Source organism: Cibotium barometz, chromosome 48 (genome assembly GCF_041138505.1).
Source record: "Cibotium barometz isolate CiBa-2024 chromosome 48, ASM4113850v1, whole genome shotgun sequence".
Lineage (NCBI taxonomy): Eukaryota > Viridiplantae > Streptophyta > Polypodiopsida > Cyatheales > Cibotiaceae > Cibotium > Cibotium barometz.
In genome coordinates this window covers 2115172-2128390 of record NC_141093.1, presented here as the reverse complement: position 1 = coordinate 2128390, position 13219 = coordinate 2115172, and positions in this window count along the sequence as shown.

Below are 13219 nucleotides of genomic sequence, written 5' to 3'. Positions count from 1 at the left end.
AAATAAGTTAGGATACCAAGGTCCAAGTAGAAGAAAGGGAAGGGCCAGGAGATGATATTAAAGAAAAGCTAATGGGAATAGAAATTTACCTAATAGGGGAAATTGACTTATACATGGTAGGAGCAAATTATTTAAGGCAACAGTAGAGCAAAAAATATACCCTGAGAGATTTCAGGAATTAGTTAAAGGGGAAAGGGAAGTGATGATGATGACCAAGAGGGAAGCTCGTGAACAAAAAAGATGGGTAGTACCAAGTGACTAAGAAACTTGAGAACTAAATTTAGGTTCCGAGGATGCTTTGGGAACACATAGGCCTCAAGGGTGTAGACCCCAAAAGGTTGGCCAACACTAGATTTCCTTAAAAGTAGATGCTAGATTGGTGAGAATGCAATGCTTCTTGAGGAATCCCAAACCCTGGTTAGCCTGAACCCTAGAATGTACTCACACCAACCATGGTTAGGTTAAAGGTTACTCTTGCTCTGCATCAAACAGCTCTATGTACAAATGGGCTGTTGAAGAGTGGATGTTGGAGCCAATTGGAGATGGATAACCAAAGGAGGAAGACCAACTTCCATTTGTGGGTTGGCCTTCACCCCCAAGGGTTGCCCATGGAGAAGCATGGCTCTGATACCATGTTGGAGCAGGAGAGCAAGCTAACTTTAGGTGAAGAAAGGAAAGATGGCAAACATAATGAAATGAAAATGAAAGGAAGTGAAAGCAATGAACAAGTACGTACATATAGACCAAGATAGCTTGATTTGATTGATATTACAAACAAGAAAGTACATCACTCTTATAGAGTGAACACACACACTCAAGTACCATATGCTTATGGGATAACTCCCAAAGTGACACATGGCACTCTCTCACACAGACTCATAAACTAGTTCCTAGTGCACACTAGAACACACTCTTTGACTATGATTTCTCTAACATCCCCCCTTAGAGCAAAGAGTGTGAGACCCAATACGAAAGGAGTAAACCGATCCCCCCTCCACCGCAATATTGCAAAGAGCCAATCCAACTGACCAACATCTCCCGTGTGTCAGTAAATACTTAGTCAGCTTGCGAAGGGCAGTGAGAACCATCACTCGTCACCCCCCTCTTACTTTGAACTAGGTGTCAATACTTCATATCAAAGTAAAAAAGCAATACACATTTTTGGGGGAAAACCCAAGAAGGCAGAGGACCCTTATTGACCATCACACATCACACTGTTTATTTCATTCATTTTATGCATAATGCAAGGGTAGAGCACCCATACACACATCGAAGAAATCAAAAACAATAATCTTTGTCATCCTCATCAAGGGTGACATGGGCAGAAAGTGCATGATCTTCGGGAAGCTCGTCTGGTGGTTCATCATAGCAACAAGATTAGCACGGTGTTGTTCTTGTTCTTTCTCCTTCTTCTTGAAGCAATTGGCTTCAATATGACCTTTCCGCTTACAGTATCTGCATATGATGTTCTTGTTGGCTTTCCATCTTTTGGCGGAGATAAGCGTCTCTTCAGTGCTTGAGGTCAAGGATGTAGAAGTGGTTTCCTTGTTCCGGCGGTCTTTCTCAATGAGAAGAGCAACCAAGTCATCATATGTAGTAGTGGCCAGGTGTAATACTTCAATGGTCTGCTCAAAGCAAGAAATGCCTTGCATGCTTTTGATTAGTACTACCATCTTGTCCTCATCATCTGGAGAACACTTCAACCTTGATAATTGTTGAACAAGAGAATTAAATTTGGAGAGATGATCACTTAGCTCTTCATTGTCTTGCATTTTCAGCTCATAAAACTTCAATTTTAGAAGAACTTTGAAATTAGTGACCTTGTTACCAAAGATGCTCTCCAATCGATGCCAGATCTCCTTAGCAATGGATGTAAAGTCAACGTGATGAATGAGAGAGTCTGCCAAGGAGAGACCAATGAGGGAAATGGCTTTTGCATTTTGCTGCTTCCAAATTTTCCTTTGTGGGGGGCTGATCAAGTGCATCAAATGTGTCGTTCTCAACAATAACTTCCCAGACTCCTTCACGCATAAGTAGCAGCAGCTACATCTTGGTTTGCCATGTGGGAAAGCCTTCCCCCTTGAACTTATCCATGAATAATGTACTAGAAGATAGCGAAGCCATGACTCAAATCTGAACTAAAAACTTTAGCTCAAAAGACTTGAAGGTGTAGCAGATAGGTAGGAAGTTTTTAGCTTCATGTGAAAGCCCCCCAATTTGTGATGAAGTGTGAAGCCAAAGAAATAAGAGGAAATAATAACCTTATCCCAAACAAGTGGAAGAACTATGCCTCATCCTACCATCCACGCCAAAGAAACTGGGAGCTGCGATGGAGAATACTATTCGAGAACGACCCATTTGATGCAGCCAGCTGATGGCGTGAGCAGACTGATGATGGCATGAGCAGCTGAGGACTGATGGCGATAGTAACTGAGGACTGATGGCATGAGCAACTGAGGACTTCATGCAACCATGTGTTAGCTGTGTTACCAGAGTGAAACCAAAGAAGCTGCGCTTCACAGGCGTTCAGCAAGAGCTGTTGCCTGATTCACAGGCGTTCTGCAAAAGCTATGCATTCAGTAGAAGCTGTTTCCTGAGAGATCTCCTCTTGCTGGAAATTCATGAGCAAACCTTAAAACCTTGGTTAGACTGAACCCTAGAAAATGGCTAGATTGTACTCACACCAACCATGGTAGTTGTTAACAATTATAAGGGGGAAAGGGCATTCTACAATCAGTCCATATTAACCAGCTATCCTTTATCAGATCTATTGTCGCAAGACAATTAGGCATTCTACAACTCAGTCCATATTAACGAGCTATCCTTTATCAGATCTATTGTAGCAAGCCAATTAGGTATCACAAATCCATTAAAAAAAACAATGAATCGAGTATTTAACAAAATTTCAAAGTTATGTTATGCCATAAGTAGCACGTGCACAAAAGAAACTGGTTGGCTAAAAGTAGAAGGTTGTCAAAAAATTACTTTTCCACCAAAGTGGGTTATGATAGTCCTTGGCTTACATCCCCTTTCTTAATCAATTCTCATATCTTTCATCTTAGGTTGAAGGTTACTCTTGCTCTGCATCAAACAGCTCTATGTACAAATGGGCTGCTGTTGTGAGGAGTGGATGTTGGAGCCAATTGGAAATGGATAACCAAAGGAGGAAGACCAACTTCCATTTGTGGGTCGGCCTTCACTCCCAAGGGTTTCCCATGGAGAAGCATGGCTCTGATACCATGTTGGAGCAGGAGAGCAAGCTAACTCTAGGTGCAGAAAGGAAAGATGGCAAATATATATTACAAACAAGAAAGTACATCACTCTTATAGAGTGAACACACACACTCAAGTACCATATGCTTATGGGATAACTCCCAAAGTGAGATGTGGCACTCTCTCACACAAAGACTCATAAACTAGTTCCTAGTACACACGAACACAATCTTTGACTACGATTTCTCCAACACTTTCCCACAGCCTGTTATTACAGCCGCAAGAGGCTTGGCGTACTCTCTGTTGGATCAAACGGGTGTCCGTTCGCCCTAATTAGCTTAGGCGCTATATGTACGTGGACCTTAGATATTTTTCCAAAAAAAGCGTATGCTAGGAGCTTCCTAAATGGAAGAGGAGGTCCTAAAACCTATTTTCCATCATTGTCTCAAGACGAACAAAAAAAATTTGAGAATTTTTTCCCTGTTTCGCAGCACATTTTTGAGGGTGTTCTAAAAAGAATTTTGAAAAACTCTATATGAGGGAGTTGTAGTATTTTTAGAGAACTACAACTTTGTTCCCCTGAGTCGTCTATGATTTTGTCGTTTAGACCTTCAAAAATTAGTCCAAATATGACTCGTTGTCATTTTCGCGCTAGTTTTTATGATTTTTCGTGGTTTTTGGGTTGTTTTTGGCCTCGATTTTCGGGTCGATTTTTGATGTTGGTCGGAGTCCAAAATGGTCAAATTTGACTTCGCACGACCAAGTGCAAAGTCAAAGAGCTCGATGTCAGCTTTCGGATGAGCCCCAAGGCACCTTCATCGAATATACGGTTTAAGGGACGTAACGAGCCTCCAAACAGGGGTGTTTTCTCGAGTCTTTTTTTTCCGACGGACCCCTTTTCACGCTCGTGAACCGGACTCCACAGAATATTAAATTCGATTTTTTTTTTGCGTAACCTTAGGCTTTCACGTCGTGAAACACCAGGAAAATGGTTCACGCTGTGAACCGGACTCCATGAAATATTAAATTTGATATATATATATATATATATAATATTTTATTTTTTATATTTTTTTCCATGTAAGCTAAATTTTTTACTTTGTTTATAAATTTTAATGAAAAATCTATGGTTTTTTTGATTTTTCTGTTTTGCAAATGATTGAATTAAATTCAAATGCTATGCCTTTGATGAAAAGGCCACCCCCCTTCTCTTCTTTAAATTCCAACCTTTCTTAATCCTAGAAAGATTAATGAAGTGATTAATTAAACTCTTCTTATTGTTTACTCTCTTAAATTTAGAAAATTATGTAGATTAGAGTTCTATAATTCTAAATTGGGTTCATTAAGTTAAGTGAAGAAAGATAAAAATGAGAAATGATCAGCCATACAAAGGAGGTTATGGCAAAATTTTCCAGAATTTTGTGAAAAAGAAAGTTTATTTTTATGTTATTCCAAAAGAGTAATTCCCACCATTTTTGCATCTAAAAGAAATATTCTAATTACTCCATGTACATATTCACCTATGAATATGCATGGATATCACTGATATTAATTATTAAATTTGAATTCTGTGCATAGAAAGATGCATAAAGGAATTTCTTTTATTATAAAAGTGTTATTCTTATTAAAATTAATTTTTATGCATAGAAAGATGCATAAAAGAAAATTTTTTAATTATAAAAGTGTTATTCTTATTAAGTTTGATTTCTATGCATAGAAAGATGCATAAAGGATTTTTTTATTACAAAGTTTTATTCTTATTAAATTTAATTTCTATGCATAGAAAGATGCATAAAGAAATTCTTTTAATTATAAAAGTGTTATTCTTATTAAAATTGATTTCTATGCATAGAGAGATGCATAAAAGAAATTTTTTTATTATAAAAGTGTTATTTGTTGAACACGATGCTAATCAATACACTTAAATACACTAAGATTTGAAGGACACTTGCTCATATACAAGAAGTAAATGCTGAATTGACGAGAGACACACAATGAGCCGGAACGGCCGACCCCTCCCTTGAGTAAATTGTATTACTATTGGAGAAATTCAATACATAGCTTCACGGGCATCCATTGCCAAATCCTCCATGCCAATGCATATGAAATTCAGCATTTAGAAAACAATGGTATGTCGATGTAGATCACCAAGGAGCTGCCTTGATGCCCGGCCCGACTTCAGTGCCCATATTCTCTACCATTGGCTCTATGTTCTACCAAGCAAGGTAGCAACATCTTCAAGAGCACATAGGACAAGAGAAATACTACACGAGGCGGCTAAACAAGGAGTCCGGCCCTTCTATTGAATAAGTAATGACAACACATTGTCCAATTAGCTTACCAATCTTCATAGAAGTTGTTGTTGCAAGCGGAAGCCTTCGCGTTGGAAGCTTTAGAAGTGTTGATATCTTCGATTTGCCGCAATCCTTCGCGACAAAAGTCTTCAAGAGGATGAAGGGAACCCTGGGAAAGCTTCCCCTATGGTTCAACTTGAGAAAGGAAGACCGAAATTAGGGTTTTTAGCAAAAAGACCAGAAATTACAGCAAAAATGAGAGATGTTTTGCTGAATTTCAATCATTGGGAGTGAGTAGGAGAGTGACTAGCACTTGGAAACACTCTTGGAAGCTTGGAAAACACCCTAGCAAGTTGGGTATGGCTATGGAGAGCTTGGAAATGGAGAGAAATGGTGGAAAAACAGAGTTTTCAGCCTCCAAAAATCCTCATGAAGAGAAAACACGAATTTCTCTTAATAAGTAAGTGAATTGGGGTCCAATCAGGTGAAGGGACATGGGGAGATGCCCATTTATGAGTAAAAGGGGAGGATCAGGTCCTGGACATTGAGTCTTGTCTGCCTCGGGACTTGAGTGAGTGTGAACTTGGAAGCGGTCATAATTTATAAGTGACTTTTGGGCGCCCAAACTTTAATGAAATGGGAACGCACTCACTTATAAATATTGGCTAAGTCCTAAGGGCTATTTGAGCCTAGATTGGGTAATACTTACCACCTGTTCACATGCCACACAACCATGTCAGCAGACAGTTTCACATGCACGGTTCACGGGCGGGCGTCCCCTAGCTCGGAACTACACATAGGTCATGCAGGCATGTAAACAGCATGCAATTTCATTTGCAGGCAAGCACATAAAGATGCTATGCAATGCAGCATTGGCATGAGCAATTTTTGTTCATGAAACCATATAAGACCAGGCGTTTCTAGGCAAGTATATGCGATACCAGACCTAGTGGAAAGCCAATCCTCCAGGCGTTTCTGGGCATGTACACAAAGGCACAAGTCCCAGCGGAAAGCCAAGTCCTCCGGGCGTTTTCGGGCATGTACACAAAGGCACAAGTCCCAGCAGAAAGCCAAGTTCTCCAGATATTCCGGGCATGATAACATCAAGTCCCAGCGGAATATCATATCCAACTATACAGCATGACATGTGTCAATCACATGCATAGGCACATTCCATAAGCCATGGACACCAATCCAATATGTACATAGTGTGAAAGCAAGAGTGAACCATTCGGGTGGCCAAATGGTGACATTGGGCGAAGTATTCGCATCAATACCAATCAACGACAGAGACTCAGACAGAATATCTCACTAGCCATGATCTTGATAAGGCTAGGAGTTATTCATTATATACAACTCTATAATCACTCACCCCGGAATTTTAGAATTCCTTGCTGTATTTTTAGACTTCTTAGTTGCTTTATTCCTAGGAGAAGAATTACAGCACCATTATCAGTGATGAATCGTGTATATCATAGCATGTCTCCATCGCAGTATTGCCTTTTTATGCGTACGTGATTGAGGCGGTGACTTTTGGAGCCGAGACGCTCTATGTATATATCAAAAACTTTTGATAATAAATGATGTTTTGTAAAAGATTCCAAATTGTTTTCATGGTTGTGAATATTGGTTAATAAAATTATCAAGGTGAATCTTGTTTTCAAGAATATTATGATGGAATATTTATTTGTTTAAGAAATAAATCTCAAAAATTAAATAGTCATAAATCTGATGACAAAGTTAAGTTGACAAAAATATCATTTTGTGAGAATCATGAGGCGCGCAGACCGTTGGTAGGCAGCCGGATCCTCTTACCGATGATGAAGAGTTAGATCTGGACGTTCATAAAGCCCTGCACCGATCCCAACTTGGTCCCTTCAAGGGTGAAGGAGGAGAATAGTTAGGAGAAGTAGTGGAAAAATGGATCGAGGCAATGGAAGAGTATTTTGATGTAACCGGTTATAACGAGAAGAGCAAGATGTCTCTCGCCAGATTGAAAATTGTGGAAACGGTCAAGGTCACATGGAGGAATCATTGTGAGACAAACCGTCTCGACAGAAATACCCAGACCTGGTCAGATCTTAAAGCTTACCTCAGGAAGAGGTTCTGTCCTCCGGGCTTCCTGGAAACCAAAATGAATGAATTCTTGGAACTGAAGCAGGATAGCCGGACAATTGAAGAATACCATTAGGCATTTGCCCTTCTCCTCAAATATTCTCCACTTTTGGATGAAGAGCAGCTGATGGCCAGATTCATTCGAGGGATGAACAAGCCATTTGACACTTTAGTGAAAAATGCCAAATCAGTCTCAATGGTAGAAGCTGTCAGAATGGCAAAGGACTTTGCGAAAGCATTTGTTGTTAAGGTCCCGCCAAAGCCTGCACCCTCAAACTTTAAAAGGTTCCAAACCCTAGGAAGTGCTTCAAACTTTCCACCCCCAAAGAGGCAGCAAGGCCCTAATCAAAATCAAGATGCTGGGAAATTCAGAAGTGAAGGAAGACCCTTCCCTCTCAGAACACTTTCTCAAGAGCCCCACCTCTTTCAAGGATTCAGAGGGATGAGCTTAGAAGTGAGAACAAGTGTTTTGGTGTCAGGGTTTCTGTCACCAGCTTAAAAGACTTCCCAACTCCTACCATGTCAAGAGGACAGGGAAGTCAAGGACCTAGACTGCAGAGACTAGCCCCTTTGTATCAATCAAATCAGGGTCTGTCTCACCAAAATTAGGGCAATCCTAGGAGGACTCCAGCTCACCATCATCTGCCTCTGTTGAGAGTAATCTCAGAACTCCCTCCTAGAACCTTTTCTTTACAATTCAGGCCTTCTTAATCCTAGAAAGTTTTAATTAAATGATTAATTAAACTCTTTTCATTGTTTACTCTCTTGATTTTTAGAAAATGGAGTAGATTAGAGATATTAGAATTCAAATTGGATTAATTCAAGTCATAAATTGAATGTTAAAATTGAGAAATGGTCAGCCATACAAAGGAGGTTATGGCAAAATTTTCTTAAATTTTGTGGAACTAAAGTTTATCATTAGGTTATTCTAAAAGAGTAATTCCTTCTGTTTGTGCATTCTAAAAGATTTATTTTTATTTCAAAAGAGTCATTCTCATTAAAATTGAATTTATGCATAGAAAGATACATAAAAGATTTATTTTTATTTCAAAAGACTCATTCTCATTAAAATTGAATTTATGCATAGAAAGATGCATAAAAGAACTATTTTTATTTCAAAAGTGTCATTCTCATTAAAATTGAATTTATGCATAGGAAGATGCATAAAAGATTTATTTTTATTTCAAAAGAGTTATTTTTATGAAAATTAAATTTATGCATAGGAAGATGCATAAAAGATTTATTTTTATTTCAAGTGTTATTTTCCTTAAATAGATGCGTATAGAATCTTTATATCAAAAATTAGGATCCTCTTAAATTCTATGTTTAAATTCTATGAATAGAGGTGATGAGATGTGAGGTGAATAGATGTGATGAGATAAGATGCGAATTAGATAGATGTGATGTGAATAGAAGTGATGAGAATATGAGATGAATAGATGTGATGCGAATCAGATAGATGCGAATCGGATAGATGTGAATGGATGGATGGATGTGATGTGAATAGAAGTGATGAGAATATGAGGTGAATAGATGTGATGAGATGTGATGGGAATTAGATAGATGAGAAGAATGGTTGGATGGATGTGATGTGAATAGAGGTGATGAGAATATGAGGTGAATAGATGTGATGAGATAAGATGTGAATGAGATAGATGATTATTGGATGGATGGATGTGATGTGAATTAGATAGATGTAAATGAATGGATGGATGGGTGTGATGTGAATAGAGGTGATGAGATGAGAGGTAAATAGATGTGATGTGAATGAATGGATGGATGTGATGTGAATAGAAGTGATGAGAATGTGAGGTGAATAAATGTGAGATGTGATGTGAATCAGATAGATGGGAATGAATGGATGGATGGATGGATGGATGGGAATGAATGGATGGATGGATGTGAGGTGAACAGAGATGATGAGATGTGAGGTGAATAGATGTAATGAGATCAGATAGATGGGAATGAATGAATGGATGGATGTGATGTGAATAGAGATGATGAGATGTGAGGTGAATAGATGTAATGAGATGTGATGTAAATCAGATAGATGGGAATGAATGAGATAGATGGGAATGAATGGATGGATGGATGTGATGTGAATAGAGGTGATGAGATGTGAGGTGAATAGATGGATGGATGGATGTGATGTGAATAGAGGTGATGAGATGTGAGGTGAATAGATGGATGGATGGATGTGATGTGAATAGAGGTGATGAGATGTGAGGTGAATAGATGTGATGAGATGTGATGTAAATCACATAAATATGAATGAATGGATGAGATGTGATGTCGTGTGAATCAGAATGTAAATGAATGATATGAGATGTGAGTGAATGAATGGATGAGATGTGATGTCATGTGAATCAGAATGTAATCAGAATATAAATGAATGATATGAGATGTGAGTGAATGAATGGATGAGATGTGATGTCATGTGAATCAGAATGTAAATGAATGATATGAGATGTGAGTGAATGTATGTGATGATAATGGATGTGAATGTGTATGTGAGGAATGGATGTGAATGTGTATGTGAAGAATGGATGTGAATGTGTATGTGAAGAATGGATGTGAATGAGTATGTGAAGAATGGATGTGAATGCATATGAGTAGAATGGATGTGAATGAATATGTGAAAGAATGGATGTGGATATATGTGAAAGAATGGATATAGATGTGTATGTGAAAGAATGTGATGTGATGTAAAGAGATGAGATGTGACATGAATATATGTGGATGTGAAGTGATAGATATGAATGTATGGATTGTTGAAATGTCAAGCTCGTATACAGCTGGAGGATAGCACATGGGTGCTGACAGAGTGACAGTATGGTAGATAGATATCGTGTGGTGTGTTTATGACCGCGTCCAGCTGGTCATGTGTGGTGTGGACATTACATTAGGTTTACTTTGTAGTGTGGACATAACACTATGTTGTGTTCTCCTTTGTGTGTGTGTGAGAGATGATGACTATGGCTTCTCTCCTTCTTTATGATTGATGGATATGGATTAGGGTTTGCTTCTCTTGTGTGTGTTCCCTCCTGCTTCTGTTTTTTATCATGGTATCAGAGCCTAGAGCTCATTAGCTGTGTTGTGAGAGTGAGTGAGAGAAGAGGGAAGAAGAAGAAAAAGCTGTGAAGGAAGCCATTGGAGCTTGGAGCAAAGGAGAAGCTATGGAGCTCACCTCGGTTACAGATCTGAAGCTTAGCCTAACTGGTAAGAGTAGCAAAACTCCCTTGAGCGGATTGCAGGTGCCAAAGAGCAGGTTCAGTGAAGATTGAAGTGCATAAAGCAAGCAGAAAATTTCTGGTTTTTCTCTAAGCTTTCATGGAAAGCTTGAAGTGAATATACTCTTGGCAAATGTATACACAAAGGCATGTGTATTTGAGCTTGCACATGTATTAGCAAAGTGGGCACAAGCAACATACAGAATCTTGAAGCAAATTGATGCATACAGATTTGAACAAAATCAAGTGGAAGTGAATTTATGCAAAAGGTTCTGGTTTTTCACAAAAACAGTGGACATACCCTCCGTGGAGGATTGATTGCGGGAGCTAGAGGAAGAATTGAGCCAAACCCTTCAAGCACAAGGTAGATTAGGTCATTGCTAAGCATCCTATCAATTCAATTGTGAAAAACCCCTTCTCTACAGGCCCCAGGAGCAGGCGGCGCATTTCTGTGCAGATTCTTGGACAGTTTGCAAAGTTTTGGTTTAATTTACTCATTTGAACATCAATCTTGGTGCTTTAAAGCTTGGAGTACTTAGCAAAAGTGTGATTGTGAGCAAGATAACATTTGGGGCAGCTCATTTCATGAATTTGGAGCTCATTGAACTCAATTAGCAGAGGTTTGCAGGTTTGCAGAAAGTCTGTCCAGAAACAGAGCATTTTTAATCAAGGCATTAATCCTTGTCTATATCAAATTGGCCTAATTCCTTTGGTACAAGTAGAGTCCTATGAGTTGCTAAACTTTTGATTCAAAAAGTTTTGAATTTGGATAAGATTTGAAGGAGATAGAGCACTTTTAGTGAGAGGTGGTACCTGACAGATGCAGAAAAAAGCAAACCAGGGAGCTACAAAAATTGGTGGTTCTCATTCACCTTGAAGAATTTGATCAAACCCTTCTAGGATATGTTGGAGCAATGTATTGGAAAGCCAATGCAAGTTGAATCATTGAATTTGGACAAGATTTGAAGGATTTAGAGCATAATCTTGACTGGTTACTGGCGAGAAATTACTGGCGAGAAAAAAACCAGAAATTTTTTTGTGAAGAAGTATCATTTGGTTTCAACTTTGATCGAGTGTACATTGTTGGTGAATCATTGTGGGATGTTAATGCACACAATTTGCAAGCATTTGATGTGATTTGGAGAGATTTGAAGCTTTATAGGTCCGGCATACAACTTGTCAAAGGGGTACATCTACTATATTTTTGCAACAATGGGAGATGGTCCGTACAGATTGTTGGAGAGAAGCTTGACCGCACTAACTTTCAAGTGTGGAAGTTTCGAATGAAGAGTTTTTTGAAAGGCAAAGGTTTATGGAGTCTTGTCTCGGAGAAAGACCCGGAGCCATACCTACCCCCTCAACCAAATAATGCTCAGTTTTACTGGCTCACAAGCAATGGGTAGAGCGGTCTTCGAAAGTGTTGCATTATTTTTCAATATGTGTAACAGATGCCTTGCTTATTCACATCCAAGATGCAGATACACCGAAAGAAGCATGGGGTATATTGTGCCGAATGTATGAGACAGACACTGGTGCAAGGAAGATACAACTAAAGCAACAGATTCACAGTGTAACACGAAGGAATAGGAGTATACATGAGTATGTTCAGGAAATCAAGGGTTATGCAGATTCCTTGTCATCAATCCATGCCCCAATGGATGATGATGATTTGGTTGCTCTCACATTGCGTGGTTTAGGCAAAGAATACAAATCTTTTGACACTTCCATCTCAGTAAGGTTGGGAGGAATGCCAGACTTTAATGAGCTTGTGTCATTGCTCATTGTGGAAGAATTGAAGCTTGGCCTTGGTGGTATGAGTGTTACAGGTGGTGCATCCTCGTCAAGCAATGATGAGCATGCAAGGAATCAGGCTTTTTACTCATCTAGAGGCTTTCGAGGCAGGGGGAGATTTACCCCTCGAGGCCGTGGAGGACGTGGTTGGAATGACATGTCTACTCAACCACAATCAAATCAGAATTTTCAGAATTCACAGTCATCATTTGGATCACGTGGAGGTCGTGGATTTCAATCCCATAGGGGGAGATTTGGAACAGGTGCTCGTGGTAGAGGACGATGGCAAGGTCCTCAACAAAATTTGAATGGGATTGAATGTCACTATTGTGGCAAACTTGGACATATGGCAAAAGATTGTTACAAAAAGCAGAATGATGTGAGGAATGGAAGACCACAACATGGAAATTATGCATCTACTAGCAACAATGATGGGAGTTCAAATCATCTTTTTGCGATGAAGCACATTATGGGGACAATGGATTCTCAGAATGCTGGAGATGAGTCATGGTATATGGATTCAGGTGCCTCAAACCACATGACATGTCATGGTGAGTGGTTTGAGAAGATGCAACC